Source organism: Fringilla coelebs (genome assembly GCF_963513975.1).
Source record: "Fringilla coelebs genome assembly, chromosome: 31".
In the NCBI taxonomy this organism is placed as follows: Eukaryota; Metazoa; Chordata; class Aves; order Passeriformes; family Fringillidae; genus Fringilla; species Fringilla coelebs.
The window spans coordinates 3,402,889-3,427,338 of NC_140057.1; positions in this window are offsets into that span (position 1 = coordinate 3,402,889).

Sequence of the window (24,450 nt, forward strand, 5' to 3'; positions counted from 1 at the left end):
GTGGCTTGTGAGTTTTGTTTCCCAGGGAAAAAGCCTGTACAATGGTTCAGGGTCCTGAGGCCTTAAATTGCCGGGTGCCTCCTGGAATTCGGCCTCTCGCAGGATGCCTCCCAGACGCAAGGTGGCACCAGTGCCAACTTGGTCTGGTTTGACAGTGACTAGTAGGTCCTGAAAACTGACACCCAGAACAGCGGCTTGTGAGTTTTGTTTCCCAGGGAAAAAGCCTGGACATTGTTCATGGTCTTGCGCCTTAAATTGCCAGGTGCCTCCTGGAATTGCGCCTCTCGCAGGACGCCTCCCAGACGCAAGGTGGCACCAGTGCCAACTTGGTCTGGTTTAAGAGTGCCAAGTGGGTCCTGAAAACTGACACCCAGAACAGTGGCTTGTGAGTTTTGTTTCCCAGGGAAAAAGCCTGTAAAATGGTTCAGGGTCCTGCAGCCGTAAATTGCCGGGTGCCTCCTGGAGATCCGCCTCTCGCAGGATGCCTCCCAGACGCAAAATGACACCAGTGCCAACTTGGCCTGGTTTGAGAGTGCCAGGTGGGTCCTGAAAACTGACACCCAGAACAGTGGCTTGTGAGTGTTGTTTCCCAGGGAAAAAGCCTGTACAATGGTTCAGGGTCCTGCGGCCTTAAATTGCCGAATGCCTCCTGGAATTCGGCGTCTCGCAAGATGCCTCCCAGACGCAAAGTGGCACCAGAGCCAACTTGGTCTGGTTTGAGAGTGCCAAGTGGGTCCTGAAAACTGACACCCAGAACAGTGGCTTGTGAGTTTTGTTTCCCAGGGAAAAAGCCTGTAAAAAGGTTCAGAGTCCTGCGGCCTTAAATTGCCAGGTGCCTCCTGGAATTGCGCCTCTCCCAGGATGCCAACAAGACGCAAGGGGGCAGCAGTGCACTCTTGGTCTTGTTTGAGAGTGCCAAGTGGGTCCTGCAAACTGACACCCAGAACAGTGGCTTGTGAGTTTTGTTTCCCAGGGAAAAAGCCTGTATAATGGTTCAGGGTCCTGCGGCCTTAAATTGCCGGGTGCCTCCTGGAATTGGGCCTCTCGCAGGATGCCTCCCAGACGCAAGGTGGCACCAGTGCCAACTTGGTCTGGTTTGAGAGTGTCAAGTGGGTCCTGAAAACTGACACCCAGAACAGTGGCTTGTGAGTTTTGTTTCCCAGGGAAAAAGCCTGTACAATGATTCAGGGGCCTTAGGCCTTAAATTGCCGGGTGCCTCCTGGAATTGGGCCTCTCGCAGGATGCCTCCCAGACGCAAGGTGGCACCATTTCCAACTTGGTCCGGTTTAAGAGTACCAAGTGGGTCCTGCAAACTGACACCCAGAACAGTGGCTTGTGAGTTTTGTTTCCCAGGGAAAAAGCCTGTACAATGGTTCAGGGTCCTGAGGCCTTAAATTGCAGGGTGCCTCCTGGAATTCGGCCTCTCGCAGGATGCCTCCCAGACGCAAGGTTGCACCAGTTCCAACTTAGTCTTGATTAAGAGTGCCAGGTGGCTCCTGCAAACTGACACCCAGAACAGTGGCTTGTGAGTTTTGTTTCCCAGGGAAAAAGCCTGTACAATGGTTCAGGGTCCTGTGGCCTTAAATTGCCGGGTGCCTCCTGGAATTGCGCCTCTCGCAGGATGCCTCCCAGACGCAAAGTAGCACCAGTTCCAACTTGGTCTGGTTTGAGAGAGCCACGTGGGTCCTGAAAACTGACACCCAGAACAGTGGCTTGTGAGTTTTGTTTCCCAGGGAAAAAGCCTGTACAATGGTTCAGGGTCCTGAGGCCTTAAATTGCCGGGTGCCTCCTGGAATTCGTTCTCTTGCAGGATGCCTCCCAGACGCAAGATGGCACCAGTTCCAACTAGGTCTGGTTTGAGAGTGCCAGGTGGCTCCTGCAAACTGACACCCAGAACAGTGGCTTGTGAGTTTTGTTGCCCAGGGAAAAAGCCTGTACAATGGCTCAGGGTCCTGCGGTCTTAAATTGCCAGGTGCCTCCTGGAGATCCGCCTCTCGCAGGATGCATCCCAGACGCAAAATGACACCATTTCCAACTTGGTCTGGTTTGAGAGTGCCCGGTGGCTCCTGCAAACTGACACCCAGAACAATGGCTTGTGAATTTTGTTTCCCAGGGAAAAAGCTTGTACAATGGTTCAGGGTCCTGTGGCCTTAAATTGAAGGGTGCCTCCTGGAATTGCGCCTCTCGCAGGATGCCTATCAGACGCAAGGTGGCACCATTTCCAACTTGGTCTGGTATAAGAGTGCCAAGTGGGTCCTGAAAACTGACACCCAGAACAGTGGCTTGTGAGTTTTGTTTCCCAGGGAAAAAGCCTGGACAATGGTTCAGGGTCCTGAGGCCTTAAATTGCAGGGTGCCTCCTGGAATTCGGCCTCTCGCAGGATGCCTCCCAGACGCAAGGTTGCACCAGTTCCAACTTATTCTGGTTTAAGAGTGCCAAGTGGGTCCTGAAAACTGACACCCAGAACAGTGGCTTGTGAGTTTTGTTTCCCAGGGAAAAAGCCTGTACAATGGTTCAGGGTCCTGCGGCCGTAAATTGCCGGGTGCCTCCTGGAGATCCGCCTCTCGCAGGATGCCTCCCAGACGCAAGGTTGCACCAGTTCCAACTTATTCTGGTTTAAGAGTGCCAAGTGGGTCCTGAAAACTGACACCCAGAACAGTGGCTTGTGAGTTTTGTTTCCCAGGGAAAAAGCCTGTACAATGGTTCAGGGTCCTGCGGCCGTAAATTGCCGGGTGCCTCCTGGAGATCCGCCTCTCGCAGGATGCCTCCCAGACGCAAAATGACACCAGTGCCAACTTGGTCTGGTTTGAGTGTGCCAGGTGGGTCCTGAAAACTGACAGCCAGAACAGTAGCTTGTGAATTTTCTTTCCCAGGGAAAAAGCCTGTACAATGGTTCAGGGGCCTGAGGCCTTAAATTTCCGTGTGCCTCCTGGAATTCGGCCTCTCGCAGGATGCCTCCCAGACGCAAGGTGGCACCAGTGCCAACTTGGTCTGGTTTGACAGTGCCTAGTGGGTCCTGAAAACTGACACCCAGAACAGTGGCTTGTGAGTTTTGTTTCCCAGGGAAAAAGCCTGTACAATGGTTCAGGGCCCTGAGGCCTTAAATTGCAGGGTGCCTCCTGGAATTCGGCCTCTCGCAGGATGCCTCCCAGACGCAAGGTTGCACCAGTTCCAACTTAGTCTGGTTTAAGAGTGCCAAGTGGGTCCTGAAAACTGACACCCAGAACAGTGGCTTGTGAGTTTTGTTTCCCAGGGAAAAAGCCTGTACAATGGTTCAGGGTCCTGCGGCCGTAAATTGCCGGGTGCCTCCTGGAGATCCGCCTCTCGCAGGATGCCTCCCAGACGCAAAATGACACCAGTGCCAACTTGGTCTGGTTTGAGAGTGCCAAGTGGGTCCTGAAAACTGACACCCAGAACAGTGGCTTGTGAGTTTTGTTTCCCAGGGAAAAAGCCTGTAAAATGGTTCAGGGTCCTGCGGCCTTAAATTGCCGGGTGCCTCCTGGAATTGCGCCTCTTGCAGGATGCCAACAAGACGCAAGGTGGCAGCAGTGCACTCTTGGTCTGGTTTGAGAGTGCCAGGTGGGTCCTGAAAACTGACACCCTGGACAGTGGCTTGTGAGTTTTGTTTCCCAGGGAAAAAGCCTGTACAATGGTTCAGGGTCCTGTGGCTTTAAATTGCCGGGTGCCTCCTGGAATTCGGCCTCTCACAGGATGCCTCCCAGACGCAAGGTGGCACCAGTTCCAACTTGGTCTGGTTTGAGACGGCCAAGTGGGTCCTGAAAACGGACACCCAGAACAGTGGCTTGTGAGTTTTGTTTCCCAGGGAAAAAGCCTGTACAATGGTTCAGGGGCCTGAGGCCTTAAATTGCCAGGTGCCTCCTGGAATTGGGCCTCTCGCAAGATGCCTCCCAGATGCAAGGTGGCACCAGTTCCAACTTGGCCTGGTTTAAGAGTGCCAAGTGGGTCCTGAAAACTGACACCCAGGACAGTGGCTTCTGAGTTTTGTTTCCCAGGGAAAAAGCCTGTACAATGGTTCAGGGTCCTGAGGCCTTAAATTGCTGGATGCCTCCTGGAATTCGGCCTCTTGCAGGATGCCTCCCAGAAGCAAGGTGGCACCAGTTCAAACTTTGTCTGGTTTAAGAGTGCCAAGTGGGTCCTGAAAACTGACACCCAGAACAGTGGCTTGTGAGTTTTGTTTCCCAGGAAAAAAGCCTGTACAATGGTTCAGGGTCTTGCGGCCTTAAATTGCCGGGTGCCTCCTGGAATTGCGCCTCTCGCAGGATGCCTCCCAGACGCAAGGTGGCACCAGTTCCAACTTGGTCTGGTTTGAGAGGGCCAATAGGGTTCTGAAAACTGACACCCAGAACAGTGGCTTGTGAGTTTGGTTTCCCAGGGAAAAAGCCTGTACAATGGTTCAGGGTCCTGAGGCCTTAAATTGCCGGGTGCCTCCTGGAATTCGGCCTGTCACAGGATGCCTCGCAGACGCAAGATGGCACCAGTTTCAACTAGGTCTGGTTTGAGAGTGCCAGGTTGCTCCTGCAAACTGACACCCAGAACAGTGGCTTGTGAATTTTGTTTCCCAGGGAAAAAGCCTGTACAATGGTTCATGGGCCTGAGGCCTTAAATTTCCGTGTGCCTCCTGGAATTCGGCCTCTCGCAGGATGCCTCCCAGATGCAAGGTGGCACCAGTTCCAACTTGGTCTGGTTTAAGAGTGCCAAGTGGGTCCTGAAAACTGACACCCAGAACAGCGGATTGTGAGTTTTGTTTCCCAGGGAAAAAGCCTGGACATTGTTCATAGTCTTGCGGCCTTAAATTACCAGGTGCCTCCTGGAATTGCGCCTCTCGCAGGATGCCTCCCATACGCTAGGTGGCACCAGTGCCAACTTGGTCTGGTTTAAGAGTGCCAGGTGGGTCCTGAAAACTGACACCCTGGACAGTGGCTTGTGAGTTTTGTTTCCCAGGGAAAAAGCCTGTACAATGGTTCAGGGGCCTTAGGCCTTAAATTGCCGGGTGCCTCCTGGAATTGCGCCTCTCGCAGGATGCCTCCCAGACGCAAGGTGGCACCAGTTCCAACTTGGTCTGGTTTAAGAGTGCCAAGTGGCTCCTGAAAACTGACACCCAGAACAGTGGCTTGTGAGTTTTGTTTCCCAGGGAAAAAGCCTGTACAATGGTTCAGGGGTCGGAGGCCTTAAATTGACGGGTGCTTCCTGGAATTCGGCCTCTCGCAGGATGCCTCCCAGACGCATGGTGGCACCAGTTCCAACTTGGTCTGGTTTAAGAGTGCCAAGTGGGTCCTGAAAACTGACACCCAGAACAGTGGCTTGTGAGTTTTGTTTCCCAGGGAAAAAGCCTGTACAATGGTTCAGGGTCCTGCGGCCTTAAATTGCCGGGTGCCTCCTGGAGATCCGCCTCTCGCAGGATGCCTCCCAGACGCAAAATGACACCAGTGCCAACTTGGTCTGGTTTGAGTGTGCCAGGTTGCTCCTGCAAACTGACACCCAGAACAGTGGCTTGTGAGTTTTGTTTCCCAGGGAAAAATCCTGTACAATGGTTCAGGGTCCTGTGGCTTTAAATTGCCGGGTGCCTCCTGGAAATGCGCCTCTCGCAGGATGCCTCCCAGACGCAAGGTGGCACCAGTTCCAACTTGGTCTGGTTTGAGAGAGCCAAGTGTGTCCTGAAAACTGACACCCAGAACAGTGGCTTGTGAGTTTTGTTTCCCAGGGAAAAAGCCTGTACAATGGTTCAGGGTCCTGAGGCCTTAAATTGCCAGGTGCCTCCTGGAATTGCGCCTCTCGCAGGATTCCTCCCAGACGCAAGGTGGCACCAGTTCCAGCTTGGTCTGGTTTAGGAACTGCAGGTGGCTCCTGAAAACTGACACCCAGAACAGTGGCTTGTGAGTTTTGTTTCCCAGGGAAAAAGCCTGTACAATGGTTCAGGGGCCTTAGGCCTTAAATTGCCGGGTGCCTCCTGGAATTGCGCCTCTCGCAGGATGCCTGCCAGACGCAAGGTGGCACCAGTTCCAACTTGGTCTGGTTTAAGAGTGCCAAGTGGGTCCTGAAAACTGACACCCAGAACAGTGGCTTGTGAGTTTTGTTTCCCAGGGAAAAAGCCTGGACAATGGTTCAGGGGCCTGAGGCCTTAAATTGCCAGGTGCCTCCTGGAATAGGGCCTCTCGCAAAATGCCTCCCTGACGCTAGGTGGCACCAGTTCCAACTTGGCCTGGTTTAAGAGTGCCAAGTGGGTCCTGCAAACTGACACCCAGAACAGTGGCTTGTGAGTTTTGTTTCCCAGGGAAAAAGGCCTGTAAAATGGTTCAGGGGCCTGAGGCCTTAAATTGCTGGGTGCCTCCTGGAATTCGGCCTCTCGCAGGATGCCTCCCAGAAGTAAGGTGTCACAAGTTCCAACTGGGTCTGGTTTAAGAGTGCCAAGTGGGTCCTGAAAACTGACACCCAGAACAGTGGCTTGTGAGTTTTGTTTCCCAGGGAAAAAGCCTGTAGAATGGTTCAGGGTCCTGCGGCCTTAAATTGCCGGGTGCGTCCTGGAGATCCGCCTCTCGCATGATGCCTCCCAGACGCAAAATGACACCATTGCCAACTTTGTCTGGTTTTTAAGTACCAGGTGGCTCCTGCAAACTGACACCCAGAACAGTGGCTTGTGAGTTTTGTTTCCCAGGGAAAAAGCCTGTAAAGTGGTTCAGGGTCTTGCGGCATTAAATTGCCAGGTGCCTCCTGGAATTGCGCCTCTCGCAGGATGCCTCCCAGACGCAAGGTGGCACCAGTTCCAACTTGGTCTGGTTTGTCAGTGCCTAGTGGGTCCTGAAAACTGACACCCAGAACAGCGGCTTGTGAGTTTTGTTTCCCAGGGAAAAAGCCTGGACATTGTTCATGGTCTTGTGGCCTTAAATTGCCAGGTGCCTTCTGGAATTGCGCCTCTCGCAGGATGCCTCCCAGACGCAAGGTGGCACCAGTGCCAACTGGGTCTGGTTTGAGAGTGCCAAGTGGGTCCTGCAAAGTGACACCCAGAACAGTGGCTTCTGAGTTTTGTTTCCCAGGGAAAAAGCCTGTACAATGGTTCAGGGGCCTGAGGCCTTAAAATGCTGGGTGCCTTCAGGAATTGCACCTATCGCAGGATGCCTCCCAGACGCAAGATGGCACCAGTTCAAACTTGGTCTGGTTTGAGAGTGCCAAGTGGGTCCTGAAAACGGACACCCAGAACAGTGGCTTGTGAGTTTTGTTTCCCAGGGAAAAAGCCTGTACAATGGTTCAGGGGCCTGAGGCCTTAAATTGCCAGGTGCCTCCTGGAATTGGGCCTCTCGCAAGATGCCTCCCATACGCTAGGTGGCACCAGTTCCAAATTGGCCGGGTTTAAGAGTGCCAAGTGGGTCCTGAAAACTGACACCCAGAACAGTGGCTTGTGAGTTTTGTTTCCCAGGGAAAAAGCCTGTAAAGTGGTTCAGGGTCTTGCGGCATTAAATTGCCAGGTGCCTTCTGGAATTGCGCCTCTCGCAGGATGCCTCCCAGACGCAAGGTGGCACCAGTGCCAACTGGGTCTGGTTTGAGAGTGCCAAGTGGGTCCTGCAAAGTGACACCCAGAACAGTGGCTTGTGAGTTTTGTTTCCCAGGCTAAAAGCCTGTACAATGGTTCAGGGGTCTGAGGCCTTAAATTGCCGGGTGCCTCCTGGAATTCGGCCTCTCGCAGGACGCCTCCCAGACGCAAGGTGGCACCAGTTCCAACTTGGTCTGGTTTGAGAGTGCCAAGTGGGTCCTGAAAACTGACACCCAGAACAGTGGCTTGTGAGTTTTGTTTCCCAGGAAAAAAGCCTGTACAATGGTTCAGGGTCTTGCGGCCTTAAATTGCCGGGTGCCTCCTGGAATTGCGCCTCTCGCAGGATGCCTCCCAGACGCAAGGTGGCACCAGTTCCAACTTGGTCTGGTTTGAGAGGGCCAATAGGGTTCTGAAAACTGACACCCAGAACAGTGGCTTGTGAGTTTGGTTTCCCAGGGAAAAAGCCTGTACAATGGTTCAGGGTCCTGAGGCCTTAAATTGCCGGGTGCCTCCTGGAATTCGGCCTGTCACAGGATGCCTCGCAGACGCAAGATGGCACCAGTTTCAACTAGGTCTGGTTTGAGAGTGCCAGGTTGCTCCTGCAAACTGACACCCAGAACAGTGGCTTGTGAATTTTGTTTCCCAGGGAAAAAGCCTGTACAATGGTTCATGGGCCTGAGGCCTTAAATTTCCGTGTGCCTCCTGGAATTCGGCCTCTCGCAGGATGCCTCCCAGATGCAAGGTGGCACCAGTTCCAACTTGGTCTGGTTTAAGAGTGCCAAGTGGGTCCTGAAAACTGACACCCAGAACAGCGGATTGTGAGTTTTGTTTCCCAGGGAAAAAGCCTGGACATTGTTCATAGTCTTGCGGCCTTAAATTACCAGGTGCCTCCTGGAATTGCGCCTCTCGCAGGATGCCTCCCATACGCTAGGTGGCACCAGTGCCAACTTGGTCTGGTTTAAGAGTGCCAGGTGGGTCCTGAAAACTGACACCCTGGACAGTGGCTTGTGAGTTTTGTTTCCCAGGGAAAAAGCCTGTACAATGGTTCAGGGGCCTTAGGCCTTAAATTGCCGGGTGCCTCCTGGAATTGCGCCTCTCGCAGGATGCCTCCCAGACGCAAGGTGGCACCAGTTCCAACTTGGTCTGGTTTAAGAGTGCCAAGTGGCTCCTGAAAACTGACACCCAGAACAGTGGCTTGTGAGTTTTGTTTCCCAGGGAAAAAGCCTGTACAATGGTTCAGGGGTCGGAGGCCTTAAATTGACGGGTGCTTCCTGGAATTCGGCCTCTCGCAGGATGCCTCCCAGACGCATGGTGGCACCAGTTCCAACTTGGTCTGGTTTAAGAGTGCCAAGTGGGTCCTGAAAACTGACACCCAGAACAGTGGCTTGTGAGTTTTGTTTCCCAGGGAAAAAGCCTGTACAATGGTTCAGGGTCCTGCGGCCTTAAATTGCCGGGTGCCTCCTGGAGATCCGCCTCTCGCAGGATGCCTCCCAGACGCAAAATGACACCAGTGCCAACTTGGTCTGGTTTGAGTGTGCCAGGTTGCTCCTGCAAACTGACACCCAGAACAGTGGCTTGTGAGTTTTGTTTCCCAGGGAAAAATCCTGTACAATGGTTCAGGGTCCTGTGGCTTTAAATTGCCGGGTGCCTCCTGGAAATGCGCCTCTCGCAGGATGCCTCCCAGACGCAAGGTGGCACCAGTTCCAACTTGGTCTGGTTTGAGAGAGCCAAGTGTGTCCTGAAAACTGACACCCAGAACAGTGGTTTGTGAGTTTTGTTTCCCAGGGAAAAAGCCTGTACAATGGTTCAGGGTCCTGCGGCCTTAAATTGCCGGGTGCCTCCTGGAATTCGGCCTCTCACAGGATGCCTCCCAGACGCAAGATGGCACCAGTTCCAACTAGGTCTGGTTTGAGAGGGCCAATAGGGTTCTGAAAACTGACACCCAGAACAGTGACTTGTGAGTTTTGTTTCCCAGGGAAAAAGCCTGGACAATGGTTCAGGGGCCTGAGGCCTTAAATTGCCAGGTGCCTCCTGGAATTGCGCCTCTCGCAGGATTCCTCCCAGACGCAAGGTGGCACCAGTTCCAGCTTGGTCTGGTTTAGGAACTCCAGGTGGCTCCTGAAAACTGACACCCAGAACAGTGGCTTGTGAGTTTTGTTTCCCAGGGAAAAAGCCTGTACAATGGTTCAGGGGCCTTAGGCCTTAAATTGCCGGGTGCCTCCTGGAATTGCGCCTCTCGCAGGATGCCTGCCAGACGCAAGGTGGCACCAGTTCCAACTTGGTCTGGTTTAAGAGTGCCAAGTGGGTCCTGAAAACTGACACCCAGAACAGTGGCTTGTGAGTTTTGTTTCCCAGGGAAAAAGCCTGGACAATGGTTCAGGGGCCTGAGGCCTTAAATTGCCAGGTGCCTCCTGGAATAGGGCCTCTCGCAAAATGCCTCCCTGACGCTAGGTGGCACCAGTTCCAACTTGGCCTGGTTTAAGAGTGCCAAGTGGGTCCTGCAAACTGACACCCAGAACAGTGGCTTGTGAGTTTTGTTTCCCAGGGAAAAAGGCCTGTAAAATGGTTCAGGGGCCTGAGGCCTTAAATTGCTGGGTGCCTCCTGGAATTCGGCCTCTCGCAGGATGCCTCCCAGAAGTAAGGTGTCACAAGTTCCAACTGGGTCTGGTTTAAGAGTGCCAAGTGGGTCCTGAAAACTGACACCCAGAACAGTGGCTTGTGAGTTTTGTTTCCCAGGGAAAAAGCCTGTAGAATGGTTCAGGGTCCTGCGGCCTTAAATTGCCGGGTGCGTCCTGGAGATCCGCCTCTCGCATGATGCCTCCCAGACGCAAAATGACACCATTGCCAACTTTGTCTGGTTTGAAAGTACCAGGTGGCTCCTGCAAACTGACACCCAGAACAGTGGCTTGTGAGTTTTGTTTCCCAGGGAAAAAGCCTGTAAAGTGGTTCAGGGTCTTGCGGCATTAAATTGCCAGGTGCCTCCTGGAATTGCGCCTCTCGCAGGATGCCTCCCAGACGCAAGGTGGCACCAGTTCCAACTTGGTCTGGTTTGTCAGTGCCTAGTGGGTCCTGAAAACTGACACCCAGAACAGCGGCTTGTGAGTTTTGTTTCCCAGGGAAAAAGCCTGGACATTGTTCATGGTCTTGTGGCCTTAAATTGCCAGGTGCCTTCTGGAATTGCGCCTCTCGCAGGATGCCTCCCAGACGCAAGGTGGCACCAGTGCCAACTGGGTCTGGTTTGAGAGTGCCAAGTGGGTCCTGCAAAGTGACACCCAGAACAGTGGCTTCTGAGTTTTGTTTCCCAGGGAAAAAGCCTGTACAATGGTTCAGGGGCCTGAGGCCTTAAAATGCTGGGTGCCTTCAGGAATTGCACCTATCGCAGGATGCCTCCCAGACGCAAGATGGCACCAGTTCAAACTTGGTCTGGTTTGAGAGTGCCAAGTGGGTCCTGAAAACGGACACCCAGAACAGTGGCTTGTGAGTTTTGTTTCCCAGGGAAAAAGCCTGTACAATGGTTCAGGGGCCTGAGGCCTTAAATTGCCAGGTGCCTCCTGGAATTGGGCCTCTCGCAAGATGCCTCCCATACGCTAGGTGGCACCAGTTCCAAATTGGCCGGGTTTAAGAGTGCCAAGTGGGTCCTGAAAACTGACACCCAGAACAGTGGCTTGTGAGTTTTGTTTCCCAGGGAAAAAGCCTGTAAAGTGGTTCAGGGTCTTGCGGCATTAAATTGCCAGGTGCCTTCTGGAATTGCGCCTCTCGCAGGATGCCTCCCAGACGCAAGGTGGCACCAGTGCCAACTGGGTCTGGTTTGAGAGTGCCAAGTGGGTCCTGCAAAGTGACACCCAGAACAGTGGCTTGTGAGTTTTGTTTCCCAGGCTAAAAGCCTGTACAATGGTTCAGGGGTCTGAGGCCTTAAATTGCCGGGTGCCTCCTGGAATTCGGCCTCTCGCAGGACGCCTCCCAGACGCAAGGTGGCACCAGTTCCAACTTGGTCTGGTTTGAGAGTGCCAAGTGGGTCCTGCAAAGTGACACCCAGAACAGTGGCTTCTGAGTTTTGTTTCCCAGGCAAAAAGCCTGTACAATGGTTCAGGGTCCTGAGGCATTAAAATGCTGGGTGCCTTCAGGAATTGCACCTCTCGCAGGATGCCTCCCAGACGCAAGATGGCAACAGTTCAAACTTGGTCTGGTTTGAGAGAGCCAAGTGTGTCCTGAAAACTGACACCCAGAACAGTGGCTTGTGAGTTTTGTTTCCCAGGGAAAAAGCCTGTACAATGGTTCAGGGGCCTGAGGCCTTAAATTGCCAGGTGCCTCCTGGAATTGGGCCTCTCGCAAGATGCCTCCCATACGCTAGGTGGCACCAGTTCCAACGTGGCCTGGTTTAAGAGTGCCAAGTGGGTCCTGAAAACTGACACCCAGGACAGTGGCTTCTGAGTTTTGTTACCCCGGGAAAAAGCCTGTACAATGGTTCAGGGGCCTGAGGCCTTAAATTGCCGGGTGCCTCCTGGAATTGCGCCTCTCGCAGGATGCCTCCCAGACGCAAGGTGGCACCAGTTCCAACTTAGTCTGGTTTGAGAGGGCCAATAGGGTTCTTAAAACTGACACCCAGAACAGTGGCTTGTGAGTTTTGTTTCCCAGGGAAAAAGCCTGTACAATGGTTCAGGGTCCTGAGGCCTTAAATTGCCGGGTGCCTCCTGGAATTCGGCCTCTCACAGGATGCCTCGCAGACGCAAGATGGCACCATTTCCAACTAGGTCTGGTTTGAGAGTGCCAGGTGGCTCCTGCAAACTGACACCCAGAACAGTCGCTTGTGAGTTTTGTTTCCCAGGGAAAAAGCCTGGACAATGGTTCAGGGGCCTGAGGCCTGAAATTGCCAGGTGTTTCCTGGAGTTCGGCCTCTCGCAGGATGCCTCCCAGACGCATGGTGGCACCAGTTCCAACTTGGTCTAGTTTAAGAGTGCCAAGTGGGTCCTGAAAACTGACACCCAGAACAGTGGCTTGTGAGTTTTGTTTCCCAGGGAAAAAGCCTGTACAATGGTTCAGGGTCCTGCGGCCTTAAATTGCCGGGTGCCTCCTGGAATTCGGCCTCTCGCAGGATGCCTCCCAGACGCAAGGTAGCACCAGTTCCAACTTGGTCTGGTTTAAGAGTGCCAAGTGGGTCCTGAAAACTGACACCCTGGACAGTGGCTTGTGAGTTTTGTTTCCCAGGGAAAAAGCCTGTACAATGGTTAAGGGTCCTGCGGCCTTAAATTGCCGGGTGCCTCCTGGAGATCCGCCTCTCGCAGGATGCCTCCCAGACGCAAAATGACACCACTGCCAACTATGTCTGGTTTGAGAGTGCCAGGTGGCTCCTGCAAACTGACACCCAGAACAGTAGCTTGTGAGTTTTGTTTCCCAGGGAAAAAGCCTGTAAAATGGTTCAGGGTCCTGTGGCTTTAAATTGCCGGGTGCCTCCTGGAATTGCGCCTCTCGCAGGATGCCTCCCAGACGCAAGGTGGCACCATTTCCATATTGCTCTGGTTTGAGAGAGCCAAGTGGCTCCTGCAAACTGACACCCAGAACAGTGGCTTTTGAGTTTTGTTTCCCAGGGAAAAAGCCTGTACAATGGTTCAGGGTCCTGTGGCCTTAAATTGCCTGGTGCCTCCTGGAATTCGGCCTCTCACAGGATGCCTCCCAGACGCAAGATGGCACCAGTTCCCACTAGGTCTGGTTTGAGAGTGCCAGGTGGCTCCTGCAAACTGACACCCGGAACAGTGGCTTGTGAATTTTGTTTCCCAGGGAAAAAGCCTGTACAATGGTTCAGGTGCCTGAGGCCTGAAATTTCCGTGTGCCTCCTGGAATTCGGCCTCTCGCAGGATGCCTCCCAGATGCAAGGTGGCACCAGTGCCAACTTGGTCTGGTTTGACAGTGCCTAGTGGGTCCTGAAAACTGACACCCAGAACAGCGGCTTGTGAGTTTTGTTTCCCAGGGAAAAAGCCTGGACATTGTTCATGGTCTTGCGGCCTTAAATTGCCAGGTGCCTCCTGGAATTGCGCCTCTCGCAGGATGCCTCCCAGACGCAAGGTGGCACCAGTGCCAACTTGTTCTGGTTTAAGAGTGCCAGGTGGGTCCTGAAAACTGACACCCTGGACAGTGGCTTGTGAGTTTTGTTTCCCAGGGAAAAAGCCTGTACAATGGTTCAGGGGCCTTAGGCCTTAAATTGCCGGGTGCCTCCTGGAATTGCGCCTCTCGCAGGATGCCTGCCAGACGCAAGGTGGCACCAGTTCCAACTTGGTCTGGTTTAAGAGTGCCAAGTGGGTCCTGAAAACTGACACCCAGAACAGTGGCTTGTGAGTTTTGTTTCCCAGGGAAAAAGCCTGGACAATGGTTCAGGGGCCTGAGGCCTTAAATTGCCAGGTGCCTCCTGGAATAGGGCCTCTCGCAAAATGCCTCCCTGACGCTAGGTGGCACCAGTTCCAACTTGGCCTGGTTTAAGAGTGCCAAGTGGGTCCTGCAAACTGACACCCAGAACAGTGGCTTGTGAGTTTTGTTTCCCAGGGAAAAAGGCCTGTAAAATGGTTCAGGGGCCTGAGGCCTTAAATTGCTGGGTGCCTCCTGGAATTCGGCCTCTCGCAGGATGCCTCCCAGAAGTAAGGTGTCACAAGTTCCAACTGGGTCTGGTTTAAGAGTGCCAAGTGGGTCCTGAAAACTGACACCCAGAACAGTGGCTTGTGAGTTTTGTTTCCCAGGGAAAAAGCCTGTAGAATGGTTCAGGGTCCTGCGGCCTTAAATTGCCGGGTGCCTCCTGGAGATCCGCCTCTCGCATGATGCCTCCCAGACGCAAAATGACACCATTGCCAACTTTGTCTGGTTTGAAAGTACCAGGTGGCTCCTGCAAACTGACACCCAGAACAGTGGCTTGTGAGTTTTGTTTCCCAGGGAAAAAGCCTGTAAAGTGGTTCAGGGTCTTGCGGCATTAAATTGCCAGGTGCCTCCTGGAATTGCGCCTCTCGCAGGATGCCTCCCAGACGCAAGGTGGCACCAGTTCAAACTTGGTCTGGTTTGAGAGTGCCAATAGGGTCCTGCAAAGTGACACCCAGAACAGTGGCTTCTGAGTTTTGTTTCCCAGGGAAAAAGCCTGTACAATGGTTCAGGGGTCTGAGGCCTTAAATTGCCGGGTGCCTCTTAGAATTCGGCCTCTCGCAGGATGCCTCCCCGACGCAAGGTGGCACCAGTTCCAACTTGGTCTGGTTTGAGACTGCCAAGTGGGTCCTGCAAAGTGACACCCAGAACAGTGGCTTCTGAGTTTTGTTTCCCAGGCAAAAAGCCTGTACAATGGTTCAGGGGCCTGAGGCCTTAAAATGCTGGGTGCCTTCAGGAATTGCACCTCTCGCAGGATGCCTCCCAGACACAAGATGGCACCAGTTCAAACTTGGTCTGGTTTGAGAGTGCCAAGTGGGTCCTGAAAACGGACACCCAGAACAGTGGCTAGTGAGTTTTGTTTCCCAGGGAAAAAGCCTGTACAATGGTTCAGGGTCCGGAGGCCTTAAATTGCCGGGTGCCTCCTGGAATTCGGCCTCTCGCAGGATGCCTCGCAGACGCAAGATGGCACCAGTTCCAACTAGGTCTGGTTTGAGAGTGCCAGGTGGCTCCTGCAAACTGACACCCAGAACAGTGGCTTGTGAATTTTGTTTCCCAGGGAAAAAGCCTGTACAATGGTTCAGGGGCCTGAGGCCTTAAATTTCCGTGTGCCTCCTGGAATTCGGCCTCTCGCAGGATGCCTCCCAGACGCAAGGTGGCACCAGTTCCAACTTGTTCTGGTTTGTCAGTGCCTAGTGGGTCCTGAAAACTGACACCCAGAACAGCGGCTTGTGAGTTTTGTTTCCCAGGGAAAAAGCCTGGACATTGTTCATGGTCTTGCGGCCTTAAATTGCCAGGTGCCTCCTGGAATTGCGCCTCTCGCAGGATGCCTCCCAGACGCAAGGTGGCACCAGTGCCAACTGGGTCTGGTTTAAGAGTGCCAGGTGGGTCCTGAAAACTGACACCCTGGACAGTGGCTTGTGAGTTTTGTTTCCCAGGAAAAAAGCCTGTACAATGGTTCAGGGGCCTTAGGCCTTAAATTGCCGGGTGCCTCCTGGAATTGCGCCTCTCGCAGGATGCCTGCCAGACGCAAGGTGGCACCAGTTCCAACTTGGTCTGGTTTAAGAGTGCCAAGTGGGTCCTGAAAACTGACACCCAGAACAGTGGCTTGTGAGTTTTGTTTCCCAGGGAAAAAGCCTGGACAATGGTTCAGGGGCCTGAGGCCTGAAATTGCCAGGTGTTTCCTGGAGTTCGGCCTCTCGCAGGATGCCTCCCCGACGCATGGTGGCACCAGTTCCAACTTGGTCTAGTTTAAGAGTTCCAAGTGGGTCCTGAAAACTGACACCCAGAACAGTGGCTTGTGAGTTTTGTTTCCCAGGAAAAAAGCCTGTACAATGGTTCAGGGTTCTGCGGCCTTAAATTGCCGGGTGCCTCCTGGAATTCGGCCTCTCGCAGGATGCCTCCCAGACGCAAGGTAGCACCAGTTCCAACTTGGTCTGGTTTAAGAGTGCCAAGTGGGTCCTGAAAACTGACACCCAGAACAGTGGCTTGTGAGTTTTGTTTCCCAGGGAAAAAGCCTGTACAATGGTTAAGGGTCCTGCGGCCTTAAATTGCCGGGTGCCTCCTGGAGATCCGCCTCTCGCAGGATGCCTCCCAGACGCAAAATGACACCACTGCCAACTTGGTCTGGTTTGAGAGTGCCAGGTGGCTCCTGCAAACTGACACCCAGAACAGTAGCTTGTGAGTTTTGTTTCCCAGGGAAAAAGCCTGTAAAATGGTTCAGGGTCCTGTGGCTTTAAATTGCCGGGTGCCTCCTGGAATTGCGCCTCTCGCAGGATGCCTCCCAGACGCAAGGTGGCACCATTTCCATATTGGTCTGGTTTGAGAGAGCCAAGTGGCTCCTGCAAACTGACACCCAGAACAGTGGCTTGTGAGTTTTGTTTCCCAGGGAAAAAGCCTGTACAATGGTTCAGGGTCCTGTGGCCTTAAATTGCCGGGTGCCTCCTGGAATTGCGCCTTTCGCAGGATGCCTGCCAGACGCAAGGTGGCACCAGTTCCAACTTGGTCTGGTTTAAGAGTGCCAAGTGGGTCCTGAAAACTGACACCCAGAACAGTGGCTTGTGAGTTTTGTTTCCCAGGGAAAAAGCCTGGACAATGGTTCAGGGGCCTGAGGCCTGAAATTGCCGGGTGCCTCCTGGAATTCGGCCTCTCGCAGGATGCCTCCCAGACGCAAGATGGCCCCAGTGCTAAATTCCTCTGGTTTGAGAGTGCAAGGTGGTTCCTGCAAACTGAAACTCAGAACAGTGGCTTGTGAGTTTTGTTTCCCAGGGAAAAAGCCTGTACAATGGTTCAGGGTCCTGAGGTCTTAAATTGCCGGGTGCCTCCTGGAGATCCGCCTCTCGCAGGATGCCTCCCAGACGCAAAATGACACCAGTGCCAACTTGGTCTGGTTTGAGAGTGCCAGGTGGCTCCTGCAAACTGACACCCAGAACAGTGGCTTGTGAGTTTTGTTTCCCAGGGAAAAAGCCTGTAGAATGGTTCAGGGTCCTGCGGCCGTAAATTGCCGGGTGCCTCCTGGAGATCCGCCTCTCGCAGGATGCCTCCCAGACGCAAAATGACACCACTGCCAACTTGGTCTGGTTTGAGAGTGCCAGGTGGCTCCTGCAAACTGACACCCAGAACAGTGGCTTGTGAGTTTTGTTTCCCAGGGAAAAAGCCTGTAGAATGGTTCAGGGTCCTGCGGCCGTAAATTGCCGGGTGCCTCCTGGAGATCCGCCTCTCGCAGGATGCCTCCCAGACGCAAAATGATACCACTGCCAACTTGGTCTGGTTTGAGAGTGCCAGGTGGCTCCTGCAAACTGACACCCAGAACAGTAGCTTGTGAGTTTTGTTTCCCAGGGAAAAAGCCTGTAAAATGGTTCAGGGTCCTGTGGCTTTAAATTGCCGGGTGCCTCCTGGAATTGCGCCTCTCGCAGGATGCCTCCCAGACGCAAGGTGGCACCATTTCCATATTGGTCTGGTTTGAGAGAGCCAAGTGGCTCCTGCAAACTGACACCCAGAACAGTGGCTTGTGAGTTTTGTTTCCCAGGGAAAAAGCCTGTACAATGGTTCAGGGTCCTGTGGCCTTAAATTGCCGGGTGCCTCCTGGAATTCGGCCTCTCACAGGATGCCTCCCAGACGCAAGATGGCACCAGTTCCCACTAGGTCTGGTTTGAGAGTGCCAGGTGGCTCCTGCAAACTGACACCCGGAACAGTGGCTTGTGAATTTTGTTTCCCAGGGAAAAAGCCTGTACAATGGTTCAGGTGCCTGAGGCCTAAAATTTCCGTGTGCCTCCTGGAATTCGGCCTCTCGCAGGATGCCTCCCAGATGCAAGGTGGCACCAGTGCCAACTTGGTCTGGTTTGACAGTGCCTAGTGGGTCCTGAAAACTGACACCCAGAACAGCGGCTTGTGAGTTTTGTTTCCCAGGGAAAAAGCCTGGACATTGTTCATGGTCTTGCGGCCTTAAATTGCCAGGTGCCTCCTGGAATTGCGCCTCTCGCAGGATGCCTCCCAGACGCAAGGTGGCACCAGTGCCAACTTGTTCTGGTTTAAGAGTGCCAGGTGGGTCCTGAAAACTGACACCCTGGACAGTGGCTTGTGAGTTTTGTTTCCCAGGGAAAAAGCCTGTACAATGGTTCAGGGGCCTTAGGCCTTAAATTGCCGGGTGCCTCCTGGAATTGCGCCTCTCGCAGGATGCCTGCCAGACGCAAGGTGGCACCAGTTCCAACTTGGTCTGGTTTAAGAGTGCCAAGTGGGTCCTGAAAACTGACACCAAGAACAGTGGCTTGTGAGTTTTGTTTCCCAGGGAAAAAGCCTGGACAATGGTTCAGGGGCCTGAGGCCTGAAATTGCCGGGTGCCTCCTGGAATTCGGCCTCTCGCAGGATGCCTCCCAGACGCAAGATGGCCCCAGTGCTAAATTCCTCTGGTTTGAGAGTGCAAGGTGGTTCCTGCAAACTGAAACTCAGAACAGTGGCTTGTGAGTTTTGTTTCCCAGGGAAAAAGCCTGTACAATGGTTCAGGGTCCTGAGGTCTTAAATTGCCGGGTGCCTCCTGGAGATCCGCCTCTCGCAGGATGCCTCCCAGACGCAAAATGACACCAGTGCCAACTTGGTCTGGTTTGAGAGTGCCAGGTGGCTCCTGCAAACTGACACCCAGAACAGTGGCTTGTGAGTTTTGTTTCCCAGGGAAAAAGCCTGTAGAATGGTTCAGGGTCCTGCGGCCTTAAATTGCCGGGTGCCTCCTGGAATTCGGCCTCTCGCAGGATGCCTCCCAGACGCAAGATGGCCCCAGTGCTAAATTCCTCTGGTTTGAGAGTGCAAGGTGGTTCCTGCAAACTGAAACTCAGAACAGTGGCTTGTGAGTTTTGTTTCCCAGGGAAAAAGCCTGTACAATGGTTCAGGGTCCTGTGGCCTTAAATTGCCGGGTGCCTCCTGGAATTGCGCCTCTCGCAGGATGCCTCCCAGACGCAAAGTGGCACCAGTTCCAACTTGGTCTGGTTTGAGAGAGCTACGTGTGTCCTGAAAACTGACACCCAGAACAGTGGCTTGTGAGTTTTGTTTCCCAGGGAAAAAGCCTGTACAATGGTTCAGGTGCCTGAGGCCTAAAATTTCCGTGTGCCTCCTGGAATTCGGCCTCTTGCAGGATGCCTCCCAGAAGCAAGGTGGCACCAGTTCAAATTTGGTCTGGTTTAAGAGTGCCAAGTGGGTCCTGAAAACTGACACCCAGAACAGTGGCTTGTGAGTTTTGTTTCCCAGGAAAAAAGCCTGTACAATGGTTCAGGGTCTTGCGGCCTTAAAATGCCGGGTGCCTCCTGGAATTGCGCCTCTCGCAGGATGCCTCCCAGACGCAAAATGACACCAGTGCCAACTTGGTCTGGTTTGAGAGTGCCAGGTGGCTCCTGCAAACTGACACCCTGGACAGTGGCTTGTGAGTTTTGTTTCCCAGGGAAAAAGCCTGTACAATGGTTAAGGGTCCTGCGGCCGTAAATTGCCGGGTGCCTCCCTGAGATCCGCCTCTCGCAGGATGCCTCCCAGACGCAAAATGACACCAGTGCCAACTTGGTCTGGTTTGAGAGTGCCAGGTGGGTCCGGAAAACTGACATCCAGGACAGTGGCTTCTGAGTTTTGTTTCCCAGGGAAAAAGCCTGTAGAATGGTTCAGGGTCCTGCGGCCTTAAATTGCCGGGTGCCTCCTGGAATTCGGCCTCTCGCAGGATGCCTCCCAGACGCAAGGTGGCCCAAGTGCTAAATTCCTCTGGTTTGAGAGTGCAAGGTGGTTCCTGCAAACTGAAACTCAGAACAGTGGCTTGTGAGTTTTGTTTCCCAGGGAAAAAGCCTGTACAATGGTTCAGGGTCCTGTAGCCTTAAATTGACGGGTGCCTCCTGGAATTGCGCCTCTCGCAGGATGCCTCCCAGACGCAAGGTGGCACCAGTTCCAACTTGGTCTGGTTTGAGAGTGCCAGGTGGCTCCTGCAAACTGACACCCAGAACAGTGGCTTGTGAGTTTTGTTTCCCAGGGAAAAAGCCTGTACAATGGTTCAGAGTCCTGTGGTCTTAAATTGCCGGGTGCTTCCTGGAATTGCGCCTCTCGCAGGATGCCTCTCAGACGCAAGGTGGCAGCAGTGCACTCTTGGTCTGGTTTGAGAGTGCCAAGTGGGTCCTTAAAACTGACACCCAGAACAGTGGCTTGTGAGTTTTGTTTCCCAGGGAAAAAGCCTGTACAATGGTTAAGGGTCCTGCGGCCGTAAATTGCCGGGTGCCTCCTGGAGATCGGCCTCTCGCAGGATGCCTCCCAGACGCAAAATGACACCAGTGCCAACTTGGTCTGGTTTGAGAGTGCCAGGTGGGTCCTGAAAACTGACACCCAGAACAGCGGCTTGTGAGTTTTGTTTCCCAGGGAAAAAGCCTGTAGAATGGTTCAGGGTCCTGCGGCCTTAAATTGCCGGGTGCCTCCTGGAATTCGGCCTCTCGCAGGATGCCTCCCAGACGATAAGTGGCACCAGTTCCAACTTGTTCTGGTTTGTCAGTGCCTAGTGGGTCCTGAAAACTGACACCCAGAACAGTGGCTTGTGAGTTTTGTTTCCCAGGAAAAAAGCCTGTACAATGGTTCAGGGTCTTGCGGCCTTAAAATGCCGGGTGCCTCCTGGAATTGCGCCTCTCGCAGGATGCCTCCCAGACGCAAAATGACACCAGTGCCAACTTGGTCTGGTTTGAGAGTGCCAGGTGGCTCCTGCAAACTGACACCCTGGACAGTGGCTTGTGAGTTTTGTTTCCCAGGGAAAAAGCCTGTACAATGGTTAAGGGTCCTGCGGCCGTAAATTGCCGGGTGCCTCCCTGAGATCCGCCTCTCGCAGGATGCCTCCCAGACGCAAAATGACACCAGTGCCAACTTGGTCTGGTTTGAGAGTGCCAGGTGGGTCCTGAAAACTGACATCCAGGACAGTGGCTTCTGAGTTTTGTTTCCCAGGGAAAAAGCCTGTAGAATGGTTCAGGGTCCTGCGGCCTTAAATTGCCGGGTGCCTCCTGGAATTCGGCCTCTCGCAGGATGCCTCCCAGACGCAAGGTGGCCCAAGTGCTAAATTCCTCTGGTTTGAGAGTGCAAGGTGGTTCCTGCAAACTGAAACTCAGAACAGTGGCTTGTGAGTTTTGTTTCCCAGGGAAAAAGCCTGTACAATGGTTCAGGGTCCTGTGGCCTTAAATTGACGGGTGCCTCCTGGAATTGCGCCTCTCGCAGGATGCCTCCCAGACGCAAGGTGGCACCAGTTCCAACTTGGTCTGGTTTGAGAGTGCCAGGTGGCTCCTGCAAACTGACACCCAGAACAGTGGCTTGTGAGTTTTGTTTCCCAGGGAAAAAGCCTGTACAATGGTTCAGGGTCCTGTGGTCTTAAATTGCCGGGTGCTTCCTGGAATTGCGCCTCTCGCAGGATGCCTCTCAGACGCAAGGTGGCAGCAGTGCACTCTTGGTCTGGTTTGAGAGTGCCAAGTGGGTCCTTAAAACTGACACCCAGAACAGTGGCTTGTGAGTTTTGTTTCCCAGGGAAAAAGCCTGTACAATGGTTAAGGGTCCTGCGGCCGTAAATTGCCGGGTGCCTCCTGGAGATCGGCCTCTCGCAGGATGCCTCCCAGACGCAAAATGACACCAGTGCCAACTTGGTCTGGTTTGAGAGTGCCAGGTGGGTCCTGAAAACTGACACCCAGAACAGCGGCTTGTGAGTTTTGTTTCCCAGGGAAAAAGCCTGTAGAATGGTTCAGGGTCCTGCGGCCTTAAATTGCCGGGTGCCTCCTGGAATTCGGCCTCTCGCAGGATGCCTCCCAGACGATAAGTGGCACCAGTTCCAACTTGTTCTGGTTTGTCAGTGCCTAGTGGGTCCTGAAAACTGACACCCAGAACAGCGGCTTGTGAGTTTTGTTTCCCAGGGAAAAAGCCTGGACATTGTTCATGGTCTTGCGGCCTTAAATTGCCGAGTGCCTCCTGGAATTGCGCCTCTCGCAGGATGCCTCCCAGACGCAAGGTTGCACCAGTTCCAACTTAGTCTGGTTTAAGAGTGGCAAGTGGGTCCTGAAAACTGACACCCAGAACAGTGGCTTGTGAGTTTTGTTTCCCAGGGAAAAAGCCTGGACAATGGTTCAGGGGCCTGAGGCCTGAAACTGCCAGGTGTTTCCTGGAGTTCGGCCTGTCGCAGGATGCCTCCCCGACGCATGGTGGCACCAGTTCCAACTTGGTCTAGTTTAAGAGTGCCAAGAGGGTCCTGAAAACTGACACCCAGAACAGTGGCTTGTGAGTTTTGTTTCCCAGGAAAAAAGCCTGTACAATGGTTCAGGGTTCTGCGGCCTTAAATTGCCGGGTGCCTCCTGGAAGTCGGCCTCTCGCAGGATGCCTCCCAGACGCAAGGTAGCACCAGTTCCAACTTGGTCTGGTTTAAGAGTGCCAAGTGGGTCCTGAAAACTGACACCCAGAACAGTGGCTTGTGAGTTTTGTTTCCCAGGGAAAAAGCCTGTACAATGGTTAAGGGTCCTGCGGCCTTAAATTGCCGGGTGCCTCCTGGAGATCCGCCTCTCGCAGGATGCCTCCCAGACGCAAAATGACACCAGTGCCAACTTGGTCTGGTTTGAGAGTGCCAGGTGGCTCCTGCAAACTGACACCCAGAACAGTAGCTTGTGAGTTTTGTTTCCCAGGGAAAAAGCCTGTACAATGGTTCAGGGTCCTGTGGCTTTAAATTGCCGGGTGCCTCCTGGAATTGCGCCTCTCGCAGGATGCCTCCCAGACGCAAGGTGGCACCAATTCCAACTTGGTCTGGTTTGAGAGAGCCAAGTGGCTCCTGCAAACTGACACCCAGAACAGTGGCTTGTGAGTTTTGTTTCCCAGGGAAAAAGCCTGTACAATGGTTCAGGGTCCTGTGGCCTTAAATTGCCGGGTGCCTCCTGGAATTCGGCCTCTCACAGGATGCCTCCCAGACGCAAGATGGCACCAGTTCCAACTAGGTCTGGTTTGAGAGTGCCAGGTGGCTCCTGCAAACTGACACCCGGAACAGTGGCTTGTGAATTTTGTTTCCCAGGGAAAAAGCCTGTACAATGGTTCAGGTGCCTGAGGCCTAAAATTTCCGTGTGCCTCCTGGAATTCGGCCTCTCGCAGGATGCCTCCCAGATGCAAGGTGGCACCAGTTCCAACTTGGTCTGGTTTGAGAGGGCCAATAGGGTTCTGAAAACTGACACCCAGAACAGTGGCTTGTGAGTTTTGTTTCCCAGGGAAAAAGCCTGTACAATGGTTCAGGGTCCTGCGGCCGTAAATTGCCAGGTGCCTCCTGGAGATCCGCCTCTCGCAGGATGCCTCCCAGACGCAAAATGACACCAGTGCCAACTTGGTCTGGTTTGAGAGTGCCAGGTGGGTCCTGTAAACTGACACCCAGAACAGCGGCTTGTGAGTTTTGTTTCCCAGGGAAAAAGCCTGTAGAAAGGTTCAGGGTCCTGCGGCCTTAAATTGCCGGGTGCCTCCTGGAATTTGGCCTCTCGCAGGATGCCTCCCAGACGATAAGTGGCACCAGTTCCAACTCGTTCTGGTTTGAGAGAGCCACGTGGGTCCTGAAAACTGACACCCAGAACAGTGCCTTCTGAGTTTTGTTTCCCAGGGAAAAAGCCTGTACAATGGTTCAAGGTCCTGAGGCCTTAAATTGCCAGGTGCCTCCTGGAATTCGTTCTCTCGCAGGATGCCTCCCAGACGCAAGGTGGCACAAGTTCTAACTAGGTCTGGTTTGAGAGTGCCAGGTGGCTCCTGCAAACTGACACCCAGAACAGTGGCTTGTGAGTTTTGTTTCCCAGGGAAAAAGCCTGTACAATGGTTCAGGGGCCTGAGGCCTTAAATTTCCGTGTGCCTCCTGGAATTCGGCCTCTCGCAGGATGCCTCCCAGACGCAAGGTGGCACCAGTTCCAACTTGGTCTGGTTTGTCAGTGCCTAGTGGGTCCTGAAAACTGACACCCAGAACAGCGGCTTGTGAGTTTTGTTTCCCAGGGAAAAAGCCTGGACATTGTTCATGGTCTTGCGGCCTTAAATTGCCAGGTGCCTCCTGGAATTGCGCCTCTCGCAGGATGCCTCCCAGACGCAAGGTGGCACCAGTGCCAACTGGGTCTGGTTTAAGAGTGCCAGGTGGGTCCTGAAAACTGACACCCTGGACAGTGGCTTGTGAGTTTTGTTTCCCAGGAAAAAAGCCTGTACAATGGTTCAGGGTTCTGCGGCCTTAAATTGCCGGGTGCCTCCTGGAATTGCGCCTCTCGCAGGATGCCTGCCAGACGCAAGGTGGCACCAGTTCCAAC